Source organism: Protomyctophum bolini, assembly GCF_963924005.1.
Source record: "Protomyctophum bolini genome assembly, chromosome: 12".
Lineage (NCBI taxonomy): Eukaryota > Metazoa > Chordata > Actinopteri > Myctophiformes > Myctophidae > Protomyctophum > Protomyctophum bolini.
The window spans coordinates 22774054-22797585 of record NC_137873.1 but is presented as its reverse complement, the minus strand read 5'-3'; the positions used below and the strand labels follow the sequence as shown (position 1 = coordinate 22797585).

The window sequence follows — 23532 nt, the reverse complement described above, 5'->3', positions numbered from 1 at the left end:
TGCAAATGGACGATCAAAAAAAGATCGGTACTTCCACAGTGCATGGAACAAAAACGTATCAATTTATTCGTCGGTTCATCTCCCACAACAGCATCACAGGAATCAATATTATAATTTCCAGATATTCGTGCCAGTCTCCAAATGCGCGTGTGTGCATGTCGTGTTGTGTGTTCCCTTTTTAATGAAACCAAAATATAGGCTACACTAGTCATTTGCGTTATTGTGCACATTACTGGCTGATATTAAGTTATAGTCATTCTTCAGAGCAGTAGAATGTTCAAATTAGATTTTTGTCAGTCAACAGAAATCGGGTCCCAACCCGTCCCCGGTTCCAAAATCTAACTCAACAATATAATAATAATTAATTTAACTTCAGTGATTCATATTCATATATTCATTGTTTATTTTACTCATCATGAACAATTAACATGCAAATTGAATTAAAATAGAACTGTGATCACTTATAATCACAATAATAATAATAATGCAAATTACCCAGAAGAATATCAAGGGGGGGGGGGGGGGGGGGGGCTGCTCAGTGCAAAATGAGACAACACCCACCTCCACAGTACCATCCATTGCTATCCTCCCACTCCTGATCAAATCAAGTTTATAGCTCTGCAACTTCACCTATTCTTGCGCCATCTGCTGGTGTACTTTTCAATGCCAACTTCTTTTCAATCTCCACTTTCACAATTTCATCAAGCTTCACCAGCAACATAAGCTCCTTTTTATTGCTCAAATGTCAAACAACTTCAAATGTCAAACTTCAGAAACTCTATTTGGATAGGGAGATTGCTCCTGAACAGTTGAACAAAAATGCATTTCAGTAAAAAAAAAAAATCACGATATTATTAACAGCGTCCTTCATAATAATGATCTGCTATGTTAAATAGCTACTTTGTTTGTACACCATAGTACTGTCCCAAAACTTCTCTGATGGAGCCTTAACAAAATCTATTATTTAACTCTCCCAAATACCATGGGCCCACAGGCCAAGTCACCTTCCAACAACGTACCCTAGGCACCCCTGGGGACAGACTTTTTGTTTCTACAAAAAATGCATTTTATGTTTAAGGATCATATTTCAAGTAAGTATGTGACAAAATGTACATCATTAATGGCTGGCTGTTCTTTTTTTTAACTACAATACAGTATATTTAAAAAAATCATAATAATGCTGTCCCTAATTAATGTCTTACTACTTCAGGAATTCCTCTGCAGATTCCCTTGCCATGCAAAAGAAAATAAGAAGTTGTGAATTACTACACTGAATCTGCTTTTTTCCGTAAACATATTAATATCTCTGTTGCACTCCCTTTCAATTCAATTAGCTTGGCCCACACATGATGGAAAGGATTAAACATTCCCTGCGAGTTATCTGACTAAGCCAAAATCACATGAGGTGGGTTAGCACAGAAGACTGCGCAGCAAAGCAAAGAAAGGGGGGGTTTAGGAAAACAAGCTAATCAACATGCACAGACAGGAAGCTGTGCGAGTCCCGAGTCAAGCTGCCAAGCCGCTAGATAAAGATCTGTCTGACACGTAGCCTTTGAAATAATCCACTTGTAAGTACACACCAGTTAAGAAACATTAACATCCAGCCAGGGAAAGGTGAAGTTCTGACATGAACGCATGAGGACAGAGAGGTTGAGAGATAGGGTTCAGCATGGACATCTATATGCCTGTCAGTAATTACTATAATCGCCTGATCGCAATTATTTGAGATCATCGCAATTAGTTTAGCATAATCGTTTCCAGGTTGAACAATGTTCATACAATTTCAAACATTTAATATTGGAAATAGCACATCTACAAACTCACAATACGGTGAAGTTGTAGATCTTCTATTTACACTATTCTTTTAAAACAAATGTTGAGTATAAAATTATTAAATATGGCCAATTTTGGCATTAGTACATTATTTATTTAGATTATTGGTAGTTGTCACTCATTTCTTTGTTTGTATTTAACTTATTTGCCGGTAACACTAGGGGCACTAGGGACATCTGGGCACCTTGATGTAAAATTGGTTATTTTGTCCAAAATATTAAATATATATATATATTTGGAAAATGTTTTTTTAAGTAAAGAAAGGAAACATAATTAGAACATTCTTTAACATTGGACAATTATGGTCTAATATTTCAAAAAATTCTACAATTTGCTACAAAACTTGTATGCAGTAATTTTGGGGCATAAACAAGAAGTTGATGGATAGAATTAAAATAAGTCTGATATATATATAAGTCTGACCTAAACAGATACTGACTTCACTGATGACATCACGCTTATCAGTCAATCATTAGAGTACGCTCAGGCTTTCCTTCAGTCTCTTGAGCAGGCCTCCAACTGAGTTGGTCTTTATCTCAACTAGACAAAAACTGAATACGTAAAGTAAAAATATTTAGGATGACCGTCGAGCCGATTCTAATCTATGTCTCCGAGACATGGACACTTTCAAAGAAATTGGAGGAACGGCCCGCCTTCTAATGAGAGCGCAAAATCTCTCTTGGAAGAGCCACCCATCAACTAATCTAATATACGGCAACATTCCCTGTGTTTCTTCACTAGTCCGATCCAGAAGAACACTGTTTTCTGGCCACTGCTACAGATCTGACAATGAAGTTACGTCTTCCCTTCTTCTCTGGAATCCTGCCTCAAAGCAGACCAGAGGTAGGAAACTGTCGTTCCCTGATGTCATCGCTAGGGTCAAATGCATCAGTAAGCAGGAGCTGGGGATGGCAATGAAGGACGGGGAAGTCTGGCGTGGCATTGTGAAATCCATGATCTCGACCGCGGTCGAAAAATGATGATGTCATGATGATATTAATGATGTACATGTGCACGTGCATGTTCACATCCATGGTGTCCCTAGTGCCCACCTATCTTGTATCATATTTGCCTTGTGCAATTTTTATTTATAAAACCATAAAGTCAGATAGAAATGCAATTGTTATATTCCAATGTTCATTGCCAAACCACAATTAAATTGTTAATCACAATTTTTTGTATGATAATTAATCATCAAGAAAAAATGTCATGACCGTGACAGCCCTATGGACACCATGTGAGGACCTTTAGAGACAGATTGTCTTTTCAGATGCTATTCATTAAACATCCAGAGCTGGTCTTGTAGCAAGTTCCACAGGACTCCTTGGAGAGGCAGCCAGACCAGCTTCTTCTCAGTCTTCATGTGGATCTTATATAACAATGGGTGAGAGAGATGCAACTGGGGTATTTTCTAATGGGGCCAGCCCTGCAATACTGGAAGCAGGTGATGTTGGCCTAAAACATTCCCTGTCAGTTTACATTTGAAACGCTCCACAAAGTAAGTCAGATCCGGTTTGTGCAACCCTTGTTTGTAGTCTGACTTTCCCACCCCCCTGTTTGTGCCAGTCGCTGCACTCCCATTCTCTCTGCGGGAGAAGAAGAAGAAAACAATCGAAGGAAAGGGCATGCTTGATGTGAAAACATGTCGGTCACAATGTTGTTATTATCATTTACGTTCTGTCAGTTAGTAATCCTTGTTGATTTAACACAGACGGTGATGCCTCCTTGAGGTTCAAGCATCAGATGGTTTGACATTGCCATTTGCCAGCCTATGTATTGACGAGGACAATCTTGAATACCTGTTTGTTCAAGTTGTTTGTCAGGATAATGGCTGGAAACTTTGAATTAATCCAGACAGTCTCAAGTGCCCAAAGTGCTAGCCTAGAAACACTTTAAATCTAGTGTGGCAATATATCAACAAAAGTAGTTGGAAATTGTTTTAGTTTGAGAGCAGTAGCATATAGGACGACTAGAAGGATCCAAAGTTTTAAAAAAGTAAAGTGGAGATTACAGAGCAAGAAGAAAAAGCCAAATCAATCTGTAGTCTTTAAGACCTACGGTAGATATCCAAAAGAGCTTAAATATACTACTTGAAAGTGAAGAGTTTATTCTCTTCGTCTCCAAGATTAAAAAGAACAGAACAGAATAATTTTCTATTTCCTGACACAGTACTCCTACACTTCATTTCAAGGATAAACCTCACATACTGTATATATGTATAGGCCTATACTTCGTGACAAAGAAAGATAAAGCTGAGAAAATTGCTTATCCTTGTGCTTGACGGGTTAAAACAATAGACTACTTTCCTCAGTGCACAACTTTGGCAATTGGCATCATAAATGTATCCCTCGGTTTCCTTTCGCCGTTGCATGTACAGTACGTGCTCAGAATATTTGAACCAAGGATGCAGAGATGGTGGGGAGTGGGGACATGTATTGTGTGTGTTTGAGGGTGGGGGGCACCCATGTCCATACTGGACAAGTGGTTCTAACTGCTCACCGCATCTTGAGCCATAAATCAGTGCCTTTGCCGACCTGGCCAAGAGCATTTTCAAACCCATTTGCTGCAGATAATGCCAGCTATTCGTCCCCAGCCCCAGGGACGAGGGAGCTAGCCTCATGAATCATTGTCCTCTTAGAGGAGCGGTGGCATGTATCTCACCTTGCTGTGTCCACAGGGTCCTCTTGACTCCTCCTGGTAGGCCAAAAAACAATGGAGTGGTGATAGAGGGAAGAATGTCTGGACACTCACCAGGTATAAGAGTAGTGGACATAAAGTATAGATGCTATATTTAAGCTTTGAAGATTATTTGAATGGCATTAACTGAAGCCATGCACATTCCTTTTCTTTTTTCTTGCCATGCACATCCCTTTTCATTTTTCTTTTCCAATCCTGCCCTGTGCCCACAATCGCATGATTTAAAATACTAATCTAATACTAATATTAACCTGTTCCGGCAGAAATTCTATACACTCCCACCCGCAAAAACAGTTTCCTATTATAATCTCCTCCACTCCTGCCTAAACATTTTTGCCATGGAGATTTTGTTTAATAATAATGATAAAGAATTTAATGAATGGCAAAAATAGCCGATCTACAACGACACGTTAGGAGCTTGTAGATTGACTATTTAAACTATTTTAGTTTATGACTGTACTCGTGCTGTTTGCATTTCTGTCTTCAAGTATTCAATCAATCAATTTGTCAGATCTGTTTGGTAGAATATGTTAATACAATATAACTTATACAGTAGTGGTTGTATTTGGTCTCCCTGCTCTGGAGGGATGTTTAGATTGTGTGTCTGGTTTGACACAACAAGTGGTACTACTGCTTGAAGGTCCGTCTCTATTCCCTCAGAGAACATTTAAGCACTTCTCTAGTGTCTAGCAATATTATATACCCTTAATATTTATATTTTCATATACAAGAGATAGTCTGGCTCGAATAGTGAATAGAAAACATCATGCTGCTTTTTGTGAAGGCTGACGGGAGTCTATGCCAAGAGACCACACAGTGCGGTATGTAAGAATTAAATGTAGCCTAACAAGGACAGATTGATGTTTGTATGGCTTGTTTTCTTACAGCTAGGGCTGTTGTGATGACGACCAGAGTGCCATCATTCTGTTTGTGCTGCATTGTTTGACCGCCAGGCTGAATTAATCTATCTATCGCGCATTGCCAATGTTTTATCGCGCGCAACCCTTATTTTGAAGAGCCAAATATCCGTAACCGGATGTTACAATGACAACATGCTGTGTGTGGTGCTTAGAGTATATATACAATAGAGAAGACACCCAAGTTCTCCTCCCGTCCACTTGCATTGAGTTGCTCAGAAGCGCATGAGGCGAATCCACTCCTCCTTCCGGTTTAGGAGCCCTGTGCATTCTGGATTTTTGCCCTCAAACACATGAACGCGCGAGCGACCGGCAGAGTGGACGGAGCCTAGTGCGCGTTCATGTGTTTGAGGGCAAAACCTTACCAAACTGCAATACCTTCTTCGGCCACTATGTCCATTGCGCTTCAGGATTTCCTCTGGGTGTCTTCTCTATTGTATAATAACTCTATGGTGTGGTGCCTTGACCGGTTGTTGTTCTCTCGGTCGGTGGTGCAAAAACCCGACCACGAGTATCACAGCGCCTGCTGTTGGCCGTTGTTTTCACCAGAAACGACATTCATTGTGGTGGTGTGAATGTGTGTTTCACTACAGTATGTTCATGTTATGCAATGTCTATTGTAGTGATGCACCGAATATTCGGCCGCAGAAAATATTCGTCAGAAAATGGCAAAAAAAACAATTTTCGGCCTATTCGGTTTCGGCCCAAATAGGCAGAAAATATATCACCGAATAGTGTATGCAATTAATGCATTCAAAAGAGCTGAATAAATGGACCCATAATAGTGATTATTTTTCACAACCATTTATTTTGCCATAAATCAGGTAGCTTTAAGGTACGGCCATGACAGCAATGGTAGGAATATATATATATATATTATATATCTTTTTCATATTCATATTCGGTATTCGGCCAACTGTTTCCTATATTCGGTATTCGGGTTTTGGCCAAGAATTTCCTTTTCGGTGCATCCCTACTATTCCTAGTCTATTGTGTGTCTGAGAACACAAAACCACGTACGGAAAGAAGCTGCATCTGTATTATATGCTGAAGAAGGAAATAAGCTTTCATCCAAGCTCCATAATGATATGTTATATTTATTACAACATGCAGGCAGGCAAATTAATTCCCCCTAATCTTACTGAAACCACATTATTACCTCAAAATCGCAATATTATATTACTTTCTTTCTGCAGTTCGGAATATTCCATAATGTTATAGCTCTGCTTCACTGCCTAACCTTGAAAATTACTTATTTTGTTTGGTAATGTTGTGCAACCAAGTCATATAATTTATATTATCATAGTCCATATATAGAGTCTAGAACAACTTTTCATTGAGGTCACTGGATTTCCATTCCAGTGAAGGAAGGATCTGGGGCATGCATCCTATACAGCAGTTGAATACAGTAGGAGAATGGACTGGAGTAGTAGAAACATTAGGTCCAACAACTTGAGCTTATTTCCAGTAGAACACTTTTCCCTTCACATTGCAAGTATTTTATTCAGACAAAAGGCTATTAGGACACTAGTGAGAATTGGCTGATGGGTAGTCTACTTAATGAGAGGAGTTATTATTTATGCGCTATGACTTAAAGTGAAATGGTAAAGCAGTTTGAGGTGAATATCACCTTGAAACTGACCATGATACTGACAGCCCACTGATGGGACCAGCTCGGTGTAATCTGTCTATCTGGAGCCCACTTGGCTCACTGGTCACAATACTCAGGCATGCAAACCTTTCACTTTTTCTGTGAAAATAGCTGTTTTTAATCTAAAACAGGTTTGGGGAGTTGTGTATTGCACAAACCAACATCATAGGAAATTGCGAAGTTATACAAGGAAAAGCCGAAATGTACCACATCCAAGCAGAATGGGAGGAAGACTTTTGTCCCATTTGAAATGTATTGGCCTTATATGTAACGATCATTGCTATTCCATGAAAGAAAACACATTTTCACCAGGATGGTGTTCACAAAGATGACAGGGAGAAGGGAACTATTGGCAATGTTTAATACCAATGAAAGAACACATACAGGGTTGTGGTGAGGACATTTCTCAGATATTAAAAAACGTTGTTGACTAAACCCAGCTCCCTATGTCACCACCGATTGTGGGCTGATGAATTTCCTGACTTTTATTAACAAACAGCATAATGAAAGGAAGGGACCCCTCCTAAATCTATTGAAATATACTACTCTGTGCAGGTGGCTGTGGCTTGTGGCTCTGTGTGTGTGTGTGTGTGTGTGTGTGTGTGTGTGTGTGCACGCCTATGTGCGTGTGTGTACGCACACACAAAACGCAAGGTTATTTTCAGTCCTTACAGAGCCCCTGCGTGAGTTGCGTCACTATTGTAGGCTTATGTCGGTCTATAATGTGCAATCAACTAATCATCCACTAGATGGCAGCTATGACAGATTAGATTGTACAAAAAGTACTAACACAAGTGCCATTTTATTTGCAACTGTAAGTTTTACACAATATCATCAGCGACTTGCAAGCTTGAAACTTGTTTATTGTCTCCACCAGGCCGAAGGCATGGGGAGAGAGTATGTTTTGCACTCCGTCCGTGTGTGTCCGTCCGTCCGTCCGTCCGTCTATGTACAGCTAATCTCCGGCACCGTTTACCCGGTCGATGCCAAACTCTGCACACACACTCCCTGGATGCCAACGATGAACGGCCTGTTATAGCACCACTAGGAGGCCGACTTTTGTAAAACACATTTTTTATATTACTCCTCCATATTCTGTGCAAAAATCCTGCAAATCGTTACACAGCATCTCTATAGTCATGTGCTCAAGACAGATCTGATATTTCATATTCCATCCTGATTGGCTAACATTGTTATTTGTTAACACTTTCCGTTTCGAACAAAAAGCCTCAAATCATGAACACAGCGTGCAATTCACCTTTAGCTAAGCCCCGCCCTCTCCCACTTGGACACTTTCCAGCCGGGCTCATTCATTCCCATGTAAATATCATGGTTTTTACACTAATACAAATACTGGTTCATTTTTGGAACCAGACCTTCAAAATCTCTTCCAAATCCGTCAACAAAGCCTGCCATATGCACTGGAAATATATGTGTGTCATGTGACATTTAGTTTTTAAAACAATGTTTTATCATATAGGAAAACTATTGGTGGAGAGGTTTGTCTAACCCATGTTATGCTTAGCTGTGATTGGACCATAGCAGTTTGAGGAGGGGTTTAGCTATAGGTCAATTTACGTGAAATCTTTCACAGACATACCTACTAGGCAGAGAAATATATCCCACCGTTTTCACATTGGCCTGTTATAGCGCCACCAACAGGTGGATTTTTGAAAAACACATTTTTGGAACAAAATGCCTCAAATCAGGCTAGCTTACAATCACTAACTGATAATTAGAGAGCCTAAGACTTGCTTCAAAATTGCCCCACGCGCCACCACACACACTCATACAGTCACACACACACACACACACAAACACTCATACAGTCACACACACACACACACACACACACACACACACACACACACACACACACAAAGCTGTCACAAAGCTGCTGGCGACAAATAACTTACAAGTATTCTCTCACTAAATCTTTTCATCCATCTGTTAGACCAAACAGTGTGGGAACAGCACCCTCTTACAGCCTGTGCTCAGGACTTCTTTCATCCTGAATTCCTGCTTTACCTTCATCTGAGTCACCTGCCTTCAATTGGTGTCATGTGTCTCTGGCTATAATTGAATCACTACATTTAACAACATTCCAGACACAACTTGCCAATGAATCCAGTTCCCAGCAGGGGATTCAAGTCAAGTCAGGCAATAGGAATAATTGGATCGTAGCCTACATGACGTTTTGATCAAAATATAGTTGCAACATAAAATACAAAATCATTGTATCTGTGTGGCTTTCACACTAAACGATTGATAGGCATCACACAATGCAAGAGTTCACCAAGATGCGATCCAGACCCTAAACATTTGTTTTTTGTTCCAATAAATTTTGACATCTCACGCAGACACGCATGTGCAGGATGCCGTGCTACAAGCTTGAGACCGTTCACGCCACACACACACACACACAGGAGTAGCCAGGCTACACAGGGCGAAAAGTTTGTGATAGCCTACGTGCGCTATAGCGAGACAGGATGTTAAATCTTGATTTGCATTAAATAACTTGTCTCTCTCCCTATGTGTGCGACACGCACGCGTGTCGGGAAGGTGTCGGTGAGTGCTTTTATCGGCGCTATATCTTCTCGCAGAGCCTTTCACACACAGCGAGCAAAACCTTGGCGATCAAAGCCCGATCTTGTGTCAGACCGGGAGTTTTGTCGGCGAGTGCCAAAAATGGTCCCTGACAGCAAAATCGGAGCAAATATCGTGCAGTGTGTACGAGCCATTAGCAGGGACCAGACTCCTGAATGGAAATGCAATTTCAAGTGGGAGTAGTGGTTATCTCCGACGTCATTGGTCAGGAGTGGATAGAGTGGATCATATAATTCATCATCAATTTGGGAGATCTAAAGGTCAGAGGTCCTTTGACGAATCACTGTGAGCTTCAGTTCTTGACCGTATCCCATGACACTACCATATAGCCGAATTTCGAGGAAAGCCAGAAAAGTGACGGAAGAAGAAAAAACAATAGAAAATCAATAGGGGCCTTCGCCAGTTCGGGCTTGGCCCCTAATAAAATAAACAAATAAAAAAATACAGATAAAAAGATAAATGTGTATACTATTCTGTTAAGTATGTAAATCATTAGTGGGTGACTTCAAAATAATATGTCTAATTCTTTGAAGTGCAAAAAAGTGTAGAAGTAGAACATATTTTATCCTCAGGGGGATTCCACAGAAGTGATAGTAGACGACTCGCTAAAAGCATTACAAAGGCTAAAGGTCCAAACGGTCAGAGATTAACGCAGAAGTTGTCGCCTGGATCAACGACAGGTCTGCTCAAGAGGGCTGCGACAACGCAAGCGTAAAAAAGCTAAAAAAATATATATATATATCACACCCGTGTGAACCGAGTGGTGCAACTCCCCTCTCTCTCTCTCTCAGTAGCAGGCAATAGTGCAGCACTAATACTATCTCTCTCTCTGTTTCTGGCAAACAGCGCCCCTACTGGTACTCAGTCATACTCGTGCTCATTAATACATACATAGGTAAACACATAGGTGAACACGGACATTGCTGGTTGTAGGAGTGGTTGCACCACTCAAAAACATTAAAAGTCCATAGACTTAGCTTCCACTCTATGTTCGTTAAAAGTGCTCTAAACAAACATTAAAAGACGTTGGAGAGGCTCTTCAGAAATATGTTTATTAAATTTGGCCTTTATGTCAAAATAACTACAATTACTATGTCTGAGTAGGCAAGCAGGTATACTAAATGAAATGACATGCTCTAATATCCATTCTACAATTAGCCTATTAATTACAGAGACAAAAACCACAATACATGATTATTCATAATAAGCGGCGCAGCCATGCTGTTCTTTATTCCCTGTCTATTCATTCCTTGCTTGACCATAACCCCTTTTGTCACACGCTGTCAACACTAATGGACGGTCATGGAACGGTGGCCCTGTCAGGGGGAAGACAGAGGGTGTTCTGGGAGCCTGAGCTGTAGTGGCCCCCTGTGGAGGCAGAGCTGTCATCTGCGCCCGAACCCCGCCACCCACTCCCTAAAAATCTCCTCCATCTGCCTCATCAGCGGGGCAGGGGCGAATGCAAGCAATGCTGCCATTCACTTTTGCGCTTTCTTTCAGTGCATCTACAATCGTCAGTCATCATCCCGTAACTCATGAAATTGAGTAACAGGAATTAAGGCCAGCCCAGAAACATTTAAAAAATATTGGGTATATAATGGGTATACAAAGACAAACACAATTCTTGTGACATCATGATCGTCAGTGGACAGAGAAACGGTTAAGGTGTTGCTGCTGTTTGCCTTTGCAGGGCGGAGCAGGTCTAGTAGTCCACAATCAACACATCAAGTCAGTAACTGGACATATTGTTCCTATAGGCTAAAAGCACTGGCTCGACAAAGTAGTACAGGTACCGTGAAGCCGACCTAATGGGCAGTTCCACTTTCTGCACCTGAGTTCCTCGTGCTCTGACTGTCAATGGGCCTGTAGAACAGTGATTTGTAACAGAGCCATGGTAATGGCTTGGACAGAGACTCCCTTGAGGGAAGGAACTGAAAGAGGAAGAAAAAAGACAGAGAAAAGCTATAGTGCTGTTATCTGTCAGACGAGATGCAACGTGTGAGCTGAGAACAACAACATCAAGCCACACATGACCGTATCTGACAACATACAAAGACAACATATTTTCTGCATATAGCATTGTAATTGTTGTTTTCACATTCACCTTTGCAATTGCCAAGATTGTCTTTGCAATCTGCGTAGGTTTAATTGTACTGCAAGTACAAAAAAGATAAAAGACCAGAAAAAACTAACATGGCTGATATTCTCCAAGGACAGATGCACTAGCGACCACCATGTGCCTGTATGCCCTGCTGGCATTAAATCATTCTCTTGCAATGCAGCAATCCGCGCCGTGCTGAATGAGAGACTCAGTGTATTGTTCACCGCACCCAATGTTTAATCTACATAACCGACATGAATTTGTCACAGTTTCTCCTCTTTGAAGCATGGTGGTGTATCGTGTGACATTTAAGTCCGCCCTGATAAGACTGTCTGCCGTTTGACCTTCACATGATCATCTGCATCAGTGTGGGCGCGCAGCCTTTCATCTGTGTGTGTGTGTGTGTGTGTGTGTGTGTGTGTGTGTGCATGCGTGTTACGCTTGTGCGTGCATCCATGTGCTCCTGTGTGTGTTCTAATTAGAAGAGACCCCAGAATAGAATAGAGTTGACAATGACAAGCAAAACAAATGACACCGGCCAGTGAGCCGTTGCTCCATTTGTCCCCAACCGGTGCTGTCTGAAATGAAAGAGCACGTCATCCACTCACTTCTGCTGACAGGGCAAAAACACAGCCGGGGCGGTGAGCCCTGACACGCGCGTTGCACCTTCCTGTTGTTTCCTTGTACAACATCAGGGGGTAACCTTACCATCCACTAAAAAGGTAACAGGTTTCACCATGCGAGCACAAGTGGTGGTTGGATGAAACCCACCCCGTGCCTGCACTGTTCAATGCGGGAGTGCTTGCCTTTTACACAATTCAATACAGTACAAAGAAAAAATACAAAAAAACCTCTTTGTTTTATATGATAAAACAAGGCTTGGGGAAAGTGAAACAATGTACTTTTTGTGCATTTGCCCAACGAAGGTTTTAATTAGATACCATGCGTGGTAAGAATGCAAAGCCATTTGGGACCCATCTGAGATGGTAAAAAGGCAGATGAATAGAGTTTCTACATCTGACTACAGGCTTTGCCTTGCATACTAATGACGAGCTAACTGATGTGTGTAGAATATCATAGTCAGGTTAGCCTATATTTCTCGCCGTGGTAAAGCTATTCTGTGGCCCAAAAAAAACGTAATGCCATTTGGCAGGGACTGAATTTGGGCTAAGTGCCAGTTGGTGTAAAGTTGAGGATACATTGAGGGTGTGGTGCCTTCAAGAGAAAATGGTGAATTGGTGCCAGCTAAGCTTATTAAAAAATAATGGCTGGTGCCTGGGTGGACATCTTCATTCAGGACTGCAGTCTTTAGTCTTTTGACTATATTTTGCAATGACTTCGTTTGTTTTTTCAATGGCACAAATTATTTTTAAGAATATTTTTACCTAATTATAGCTTCCGTCGCTAGCCACCACTAGCATTCATGGCAGAAACAGCCAAAATCCTCTGTTCACGTTCACACGGTCTTTAGTGACTCATAATGGGATAAAGTATGATGTTCGGAGCTTAATAAAACATCAAGGTTGCGCTAACCATAACAATGATCCGATCGTCAGAACACAGCTGTGACCATGGCACGGAATGGCCGAATTTTACTTCCGGTTCAAACGACAGACAACAAAGCTCTTATCTGTTTTTGTCATACATTTCACATTATAGAAGAAAGGTAAGGTAAAAAGAAGAAGAACTTCCAAAGCCAAAGAACAAAGCATGATACAGATAACCTATTCAAACCGTCAAGAAGCCTATTTCCTGCTAAATAGTTTAGATTTGACTGCAGACTGATAAACAAAGTAGGCCTACAACTTTCCAACCTTGACAAAATACAACACAAACTTTACACAGCTCATTAACACTGCCAAAGACTACCAGCTAATCATATATATGATGTTTTATTATTGTAGAAATATTATTGTTAAATGCTTGTGCAAACACATATTTTGCTACCCGTTTGCAAAGGTAATCTGGAGGCGTGCCACGTTTGTATGTCCTGTGTGCACACAATCAGGTACAGCAAGCTATGGCTGATTTCATGGACTCATGTCTTGTTAAAGCACTGCCCTGTGTTATTGTCAGATATAATGCCAAAATGAATCTATTCACTTTGCTGGATAGTTAGCATAATGTGAACACATTGCATTGGAATGCGTTGAGATTATTTTGGAAAAATTGTTCTTGGAAAATGTTCACCTCTAATGACATGTCCAAAATAGGGACGCAGAGTTCAAAGTGGTTCAAATTGACACAGAGCTGAGATTGATGCAAACAAAAGTCATATTCATTATACATAACACTAACCAGATTAATATTTCATGCACAGTTTGTTAATCCAGCTTGTTAACAAACCTCCTCCCTAAGAGAGACTGGAAACACTGAGAATACTGTAGGGGCAGCAGTGTTGCTTATTCAACAGTGCTCATTCACTTTTGAAAATGTCAGGCTTAATTATCTCTAATATTGGCTCCAGCACATTAAGGGGATAGTTATTTTGCAATAAATTCCTCTTTAACTAGTACTGATAAAAACAAGTAGTAAGGGAAACCTATGAAAATCTGGGAACTAAATCGTTACCAAGAAATGTCTTTACCAGTGTGTTCATAAAGGTGTCTAATAATGTATTAAAAGTTTGAAATTCAACTCCCGTGGGAAATTGTTGATTGCTAACATTTATTTTTTATTACAACCACTCCTGAAAAACTTTGCATTTACATATAAAGTTAAATTATTCAGAAAAAGGCCTTCTATAAGGAGGCATTTTGGGGTAAAAGTGGGGCATATTTGATATGCATCTTTCTTAGGCCCAGATTAGCAAGGAGTTCTCTTTTGGCTTGCCAACTAGTAATAGCAGCTTACAACACACAAAGTCATGCAGACTTAATTTATATGAATATTACTTATACAACAACAAGGCATCAAGGATTTTGACTCCGGTTCTCCAGAAAAAGGGTGAAAAAAACGAACAATAGTACAGTACCGTATGTGCAAAACAGCTGTACGTGTGAACACGTGTGTGTGTGTGTGGGGGGGGGGGGGGGGTCATTCAGCAAAAATGAAAACCAGACTTATGATTAACCTACAATTTGACCTTTCACTGCCATCACTGGTTTAACTGGGAGGCGTTAACATAATCTTTAAAAGAAAAGGGGGAAAAAAATCACACATAAAAGATGGCTAAAAATAGGCCACTGGGAGTGGCTCAGGCCATTTTTGGATCCTGTGTCTGTTTCCACTTACCCCAAATACAGGGATACCCTGTAAAACATCAGTGTAAATGGTTTATAATGCCACCAGTGGACTCTGAAATGTGAGAGCTGGTTTCAATCAGCAGTCAAATTGCTCCTGCATTACCCTCGTCGACAGTGTACTAAATCACCCCTCCCTCTGCGCTGCTGACATTAAGAAACAGGCATTGTTAAAAATCCACCATGCGTGTTACTGAGAGCGCCTTGTCTTTAAGTGGGGATGGGATGCTGAATAGGCCAATAGCAGCTGCCTAAGGCATCCTACTTGACAAACTAAGTGAGATGTATTATATTCAGAACTGAATGGAAAAACATAATGTCTTCAACTAACGTATATGTGTGTCAGTTCTTTCTTTCAAGCAGTGTCCTCTATCCGATGGATGTGGCCTTCAGTAGCTTACCCAATCTGCAGCCTTTGATTCAAACTTTGGTTAAAGTCTGGCCTCTTTAGTCTTTATCTGCCATGCCCCAGAGCGCCATCGTTCAAAACAGTTTGCCCGATTAAATAAAATAGTTCTGGGCTCCTCTGTGCCAACGCCCTGACAGTGGGCCAGCAAGGCGTCTCGGAGCACTTATAATCCCTCATAAAGCCCAGAAACGTTGATCCCGCCCACCACAGACCAACACACTATGGGCAAAACCTCTCATTAGAACTCCAGGGCCCTGAAATTACCCAGATTTTGCCCATATGGAAACCATGAGAAAGCATCAGCTGGGAGAGGTTTGTGCCGAGTGGTTTTTTCAACGTGTGGCCACAGAGGGCTGAGGCTCTTTAACAGTGCCAATCACCCTGCCAGGGAGCAACCAGCAAATGAGGAAGCTAAGGCAGATGCTCTGGCTGACAGCCCCAGCCTGGGCTTCCTAGGAAATACCCTACACAGACACGTATGCAACTATGCAAACACATATAGATCCGTGTGGAGACTAATGGACCAGCCTCTGTCGCTGTTACATTGTAAAGTCCTCACTGTTAATTTAACTCTGAGAAATAATTAACCACATGAACCCTATTGTCCTCATTACGGCATTGGGCATGTCATAATAGGCGAACAAACATTATGTAAAAATACAGATCTATAAGCTCACAACATGTCACGTAATCAGTGTTGAGATTTAGTGCCAAGTCAACTAGCGTTATATAGGATTTACATGGTTAATGCTATTTGGTTACATTTGTACACTCTTTGAGTTACAATTACAAATAAATAAATTCGGCTAAAGGTATCTGCACACAATATTTTTTAAACACTGGCCAATCCAGGGCTCCGTAGTTGTGCTGATGCATTTTTCAGAATTTTCGCGTCCAGGACTTTAACACTGAAGATTTCACTGCGTAGTGTCTACTCACTGAAGATTTCACTGTGTACTCACTGAGCCATTTTAGAACTTAGAAGTGGTGAGGAGAGGGTGATGGACATGGCCTGCTGCACACAAACACATCATGTTGAAATTAAGCCAATCAGAAAATGGCTTGACATACCTAGACTGATACCTATCTGCTCTTTGTATATTGGACTGAAAAAAATATTGACAAGCTGACAAGTATAGTAGTAATATTGGAGGGGGGAGGGGTTGACCTTTAAAAGAATTGCTCCACATTGACTTTGCCATAACAGTGGATTAGAATTATTTTTGTCATAGTAATGCAGAAGGCCAGGGTGGTATCTCTGATTTTTCAAACCATGGAAATATTTTTTGTCATAGTAATGCAGAAGGCCAGGGTGGTATCTCTGTATCCTCTCTTGTTCATTCAAGTGTACAAGGAAACAGGTGAGAGGGTCAATCGATTTGCACGGAGCAATGAAGGAAGCAATCCAAATCCCAATCGTCCACTTGGCTTACTTTTGGCTATGGCACGTCTGTTCAACCATGACTATGAGGGCAGGAACCAGAGTCCACTGGGATACAGACTCAGCTTAGCTAGACAAAACAGAGCCACTAAGAAAGTTACAAGTAAGCTAGTGAGCCTGGTATTGTTAGTCTCAACAATAGCCATTAAGATATCATAGTCTGGATTCTGAGGCCATACATGAAGCAAATTCAAGCTTAATTAACATCAAACAACGCTACAGGTGAAACAACAAAGAAAAGACAGTTAATTAATGGTAGCTGTAGTGTGTTTCTGCAAGAGGTTGGGGATTGCATGTATAGCTAGCTAGGGAAATACCCTGGCAAATGACTGCACCATTTCCCCTCATTGTATTCAAAAACATGCCCAACGGAGAGATTGGCTAGACTGCTGACCCTCTTGGCGAGTGAGAAAAGATGACAGGGAGGAGGAGATGCATTCTGGGACATTCAGTCCTCCCTTGGGAACAGTGTGGATTAAGTGGAATAAGTCATACCCATTATAGCCTGAACAATTTAACTGACTTCAACTGGCTCAGGTCTAAAATACCGCTGATGAATTGAAAATGTATTTCATTTATTTCTCTTCTTAACTGAATGAATTATAACTGTTATCTGCCTATTCAGTAAAGGTCCCAAACATAAACAAATCTACTAATCTAGCATGGAAAAATCCTGCATCTTCAGTAACAAATATGACCTTTAACATGCATGGGTTTAAGAGATCAAATATCTAGCCTACAACAACAAAGATGCAGAAAATAGGTGAGGTAGAAATGTTTTGGCCCAATTCCAGAGAGCACCAGGAGAGAGCATCACCTAGTGCCTAATGTAATGAAATGAAACACATGGCTTCTGCAACAGAATAAGCACCCATATTCTAATTACTGTATTCTACACATTGAGGTAAACCATACATGGGCAACTGGTGGCCCCCAGCTTCACTTAATGTGGCCCTCAGGTTTATAATTATATCCGAATATTTGATATAGTATTTACAATTTTCAGACGTTACAATTCCAAACATGCAAAGTTGCAAACATGATTCGCTTTAATTACTTCTGTCTAAATTAGTAGCTTAATGAGTAGTATTAAACTGTTATTTACTCTCCACCAGGCCGAAGGCATGGGGAGAGTATGTTTTGCACTCGTCCGTGTGTGTGTGTCCGTCCGTTACCAGCTAATCTCCGGCACCGCTAACATGATTGATGCCAAACTTTGCACACACACACTCCCTAGATGCCAACGATGAACCTCAGCCCCAAATGAACGCAGCGTGCAATTGACGTGAAATCTTTCACGCACTTTCCTACTAGGCTGAGGAATATATCCCACCCTTTTCACATTGACCTGTTATAGTGCCACACTGCCACCAACAGGTGGATTTTTGAAAAACACATTTTTGGAACAAAATGCCTCAAATCATCCAACTGCCATCAAAAACAAGAACAAATGGCTCACTTTTCACATTGGCCTATTATAGCGCCACCAGGAGGCCACAACCTGACATGGCCTGGTGGAGACCTGTGCCACGAGGGGCACTTTTTCTAGTTATATTGTTATGCCTAATGTATGTAGGTAATGTACATGTACATGTAATGTATTTAGTTCATAAAGTTAACATAACTATAATTAAAGGAATTTGAAATTAAATAGAAATGTTACTTTTCAGGATTCCAATTCAAAAATAGCAAAAAATAATTCAGGATTTCAATTCAAATAGCAAAAATAGCTGATCTACAAGCTCAAAACAAGCTACAAGCTCAAATCTGCAATTTTTTGATACGACAGTAATATGCAATGTGGCCCTCTGGAGTGAGTGTTGAACTACTACTGTTCTTGCTTAATGTAAGTCGCTCTGGATTAAGAGCGTCTGCTAAATGCCTAAATTGTAAATTGTCTATAGTGGCCCTGTCCATCATCAAAGGTGCCCACCACTGATGTAAAGAATCTAAACACCTTACCCACTGACTGACACTTTTAGTAGGGAATAGTGAATTTATCAGAGGCCTTCTCGAACAATAGTAGTCTATAGAAATTAGAATATTGGATAATGTCTGGCAAAAGGGAAAACCTCAGTCATTTAATTGGCAACTAGTAAGAATGCGAATAAGGCGTGCAACCTTAACATGCAGTACGGAATTGCATAAAGCCTCTGATGCAATTCCAAGAAACTAATACTGTTCTCTGTCATTCCCGTTATAGTTTGGTTCACAGTTAGGGCTGTCCACAGTGCTGTGGACAATGGCTATATAATCTGTGTCATGTATGGACGGTGGGTGGTGGTGCCGGAGGGTTAGACTACCTCACAGTGTCACTCAACAGCACCCAGCAGAACCGGTCTCCAATCTGTTCTTTAAATAAACCCACAGAAGGCTGCAGCTGCACTGATGCAATGCTGAAAACCTCTCCCGAGATATAGCCTCAGTGAAGACACGCTCCCTGATTTTTAATCTTGTTAAAGCTTTACGTTATTCTATGTCAGGAAGCGGTGCAGTGTGACACAAAAACATATGTTAAAAATTGCATTCACTAATGGTTCACATTTTCAAAGCCTTGCCTTGCAGAAAACAGATTTGTGTGTGTGTGTGTGTGTGTGTGTGTGTGTGTGTGTGTGTGTGTGTGTGTGTGGTGTCGAACCTGTCTCTCTGCAGCCCTACTGCAGGGATAGTGATTTAGTGATGACACAAACATGACATGGGCACACAGTGACACACACAGTGACACACACACACACACACACACACACACACACACACACACACACCAGTTGATGTGATAGGTATCAATGAAAAACAATGGGGCCCTTGTCTTTATTAGGGGTGCTCAGGCAGTCACACACGCACTCCAGCTCACCCGAAACTAAGACTGACCTAGAGCTGCTGCTACTGCTACACTCACTGGAGGAATACAATTACATAATTACATTAGGCCAGTAAAATACTATATATATATATATATACTATATCGTTATTATATAGCAATTACAACAAATCCCATGCCCACAAGCCCATACACATAACCACGGATCCTGACCAGACCAGACCACAGGGGCTGTACTTTTCACAGAGAATATTATAGCGGGTTTCCTCTGCGGGAATAAAACGCTCCAGACATAAGACCACTCAATATTGTTATTAACAAAAATGTTTATGCATTCACTGCCCATGTTAATCCACCGTTTATGTGCACGTATCTAGAAAATGGGGCGCTTTTCTTCCTACAGTAGAAGCTGTGCCTGCTTACTGTGACAGAAAACACCACGCTTTGCATTCATTTCAGTGTGACTCCTTCTAGCAGGGTCTTGCTCTCATTTGCACATTAACAGTATTCAACAAACAGGCAACAAACTGCATGCGTGGCTGGCTGTGTGAAGATGAGCTGAACAACCCATGCTGCTTTGGTCAGCCCATGAAATGCCCAGCGCTGACCCTTTTCTTCTTTATTTGTACACAATATTTAGACATGTGCAAAAGCATGCGCAAAAATCGCGTCGCTTCCCAAAGAGTTGTACAAAACGAGAAAACTAATTCCTTCTCATATTTCGGAGTAGCACGACGCCGTGTCGCTTGCCGAAAAGAACAGTTCTTGTAATCTACGAGCTTGTCGAGCTAGTCTTTGCGTATACCCCGTCGTCCGACCGTATCATCCTTGTGTAAATACCTTTTACGGTCGGCAGTTGTCTTGTCGGCAAGCGACACCGTCGTACTGCGGAGCGAACGCTTCAAGTTCAAAGTGGGGACAGACAGACAGAGATAACGACATTACTTACTGAATCCCCGGCACTCCGTGGCCGCCGTTAGCATTTCTCTGCTCCTTCTTTCTCTCACGGCACTTCGTTTAGTAGTTCCGTCTTCGGCGTGCAGCGTGGGAAGAAAAATCCACTTTCAAATAAAAAATAAAAAATAGTTCAAAACCCAACCGGACGAGACGAGAGAAAACGTGGGGGAACAAATAAAAGATACGAGTCCAGTCCAGTCCAGTGCGAGACGGAGAAGCACGCGGTAGGTAGGTACAATCCCGGGTACTGTACGGGTACACTCACGGCCAGGCAGGGTCGTGTCGCTTCAACTACACAGTAGTTCTATTCCCGGCAGGCAGCTCCCGACTCTCGCTGGAAGGAAGGAACGGCTTTATTTTCTTGTTTGTTGCTGTTGTTGCCTGGTCTGTCTATCAGACGAGACAACTAAATATTTGTTGAGTCGATTTATTTTCTACCACGCTGTTCACAGTTTCTTTCGAACACACACACTCGCTCGCATATTACTCTCCCGGAGAGCGCTGTAGAAGCCAGGCAGGAGTTGGTTGGTTCCTCTCTCTCTCTCTCTCTCTCTTGCCCCAGTCACGCTTCTCCCGTTGCTCTGGCGCCCGCGCACACGCACGCACACACACATACACAGGTTGAGCACACTAGGATTTTCGGATTCGCTCGGTTACACTCGCCTCGGTTGTGTCCATTCATCACCCCGCAGTAACTTAATAACGTCCAAAATGCGAGCAATAAACTCATTAAGCTACAAACCCTTGTTTTTTTGCATACTTCTTTCTTTCACCTAATTGTTCTACATTTTGTCATCAGTTTTACTTTTATATGCAGACTGAATTGGGCCTATTTAGAGTGAAGTGAACAGTGTATATCCCTACACAGACTACAGAGCAACTCGAAGTAATTATATTTCAGCTTTATATAGGCTTTACACACATTTTTGTTAAACTGAGACAAAGGCTGTGAGATGATGAAGCCATGATGAAGTATGTGTACTGTCCCACCATGACATACATTTGCAACTCTAGATTATTTTATAATGGGATGAATCTAGAGTTGCAATACCCTCCATTGACTCCCCACACATCCAATTTGCGTTTGCGATCTGCTTGTCTTAAACAACGTTAAACTCACCAACATTGCAGCTGTAGTCCAAGCTTGAATTATCCTCTTTCAATCTGCCAAGCTTGTTTTTCATAAAAATCCCCCGTAGTGATGTTATAAGCTACTTTCTGTCAAGACATAGGGCGGCTGTGGCTCAGGAGGTAGAGCAGGTCGTCCAATGATCCATGGGTCGGCGGTTCGAATCCCAGCTCCACCTGTCTACATGTCGAAGTGTCCTTGGACCCCAAATTGCTCCCGATGTGCTGGTTGGTACCTTGCATGGCTTCCGCCGCAATTGGTGTATGAATGTGTGTTTGAATGGGTTAATGTAATGCACAATCTTTGTAAAGTGCCTTGGATAAAGGCACTATATAAATGCACCATTCACCATCCTCTGCAGGTGATTCTTTTTCTAAGTGTTGCAGTTTGGAAGCACTCGTTTTCTTTAACGGGTCGCGCTGCTGCCTCCTGCATTATGTGCAAATTCGAAACAGGTGGTACGCAGGGCCGTTCAGTGACTTACGACGAGTGCTTCCAAACTCCAGCACTTAGAAAAATAATCACTTGCACAGAATTTCTTGACAGAAAGTAGCTCATCACATATCTACGGGGGATTTTTATGAAAAACAAGCTCGGCAGATTGAAAGAGGATAATTCAAGCTTGGACTACAGCTGCAATGCTGGTGAGTTTGAGTGTGGTGAAATTGGATGAGTGGGGAGTCAATGGAGGGTATTGCAACTCTAGATTCATCCCATTATAAAATAATCTAGAGTTGCAAATTGCGTAGGTAGGACAGTACAGACATACCATTACACCATTAAATGCCATACTGTGCACTGCTGCAAATGTGTTAAACGTTGTTTAAATGTTACCTGAATGCATCAAACTCCTGCATCTCTCAATGGTACTATAAAGAGTTAAAGACAGTCATGGATGAACTCAGGATTTCATTTTGGCTCCAGTGTTACTTACGTACTGTATGGGAGTGGTGATGCAGAGAGAGAGAGAGAGAGAGAGAGAGAGAGAGAGAGGGCCAGAGAGAGGGCTTGTGCTTACAGTGCAGCTTGGCTGTTAATGCTTGAGCACTCAAGCGTCTCACTTGAACTTGCAGGACACAAAACACTGTCAGAGGTTTTGGTGTCCCCAGTAATGAGGACCGGACAATCTTTAGGATTCTGACAACCCATTTGCTCCACCCTCTAACCTTATCATTTTCAATCATTAACTTGGCAGAACCTGGCTATACCACCCTAATAACTGTAGCAATCATTGTCTGCATCTGTTGGCTTTTTACCAAGACAATTAATGTCTCCCACACATTGGGAAGCCAGACATGCAAATTCTATTCAGTATTCACAGTCACATACTCCCACAAGTGATATGTTTTTGCATATACAGTACACACATAGAAACAGGCACAAACAAAAGACTCTGCCATGTCATTAGCTGAGGAATAATATAGTAACCTTGATCACCACACAATTGTGTAGCGCCAAACAAGAGGTCACTACAAAGCCAATCCATGCACAGGAGTGCAGTAACCATCAATATGCAGGTTCCAGACAGAAGAATCAGTTCTTGGTTGCTCAATAATGCAATTATTCTATTCCCTATCTTTGGTGACCAACATGAAGCCCTTTCTTTCTACAGACAGACGACATCTCATGTTTACAATCCAGATGACCTACAAACAACCTTACAAAGGACACAGAAAGGCTAGTTGGGAGGAGATTGATAAGAAAATGGGAGGGGTGTGTGTGCGCAC

At 41.5% G+C, this 23532-nt stretch overlaps 1 protein-coding gene across 6 annotated transcripts in view; it reads right to left on the bottom strand.

The window, feature by feature from the left end:
* ptprfb (protein tyrosine phosphatase receptor type Fb) overlaps positions 1-21202 on the bottom strand; it is a 194967-nt gene extending 173765 nt beyond the window's left edge. For all 6 annotated transcript variants that reach the window (XM_080777291.1, XM_080777295.1, XM_080777294.1 and 3 more), the window contains exon 1: positions 20669-21202. The gene's annotated coding sequence lies outside the window, so the exon portion shown is untranslated. The remainder of the gene's footprint in view (positions 1-20668) is intronic.
* Positions 21203-23532: the final 2330 nt, after the last annotated feature.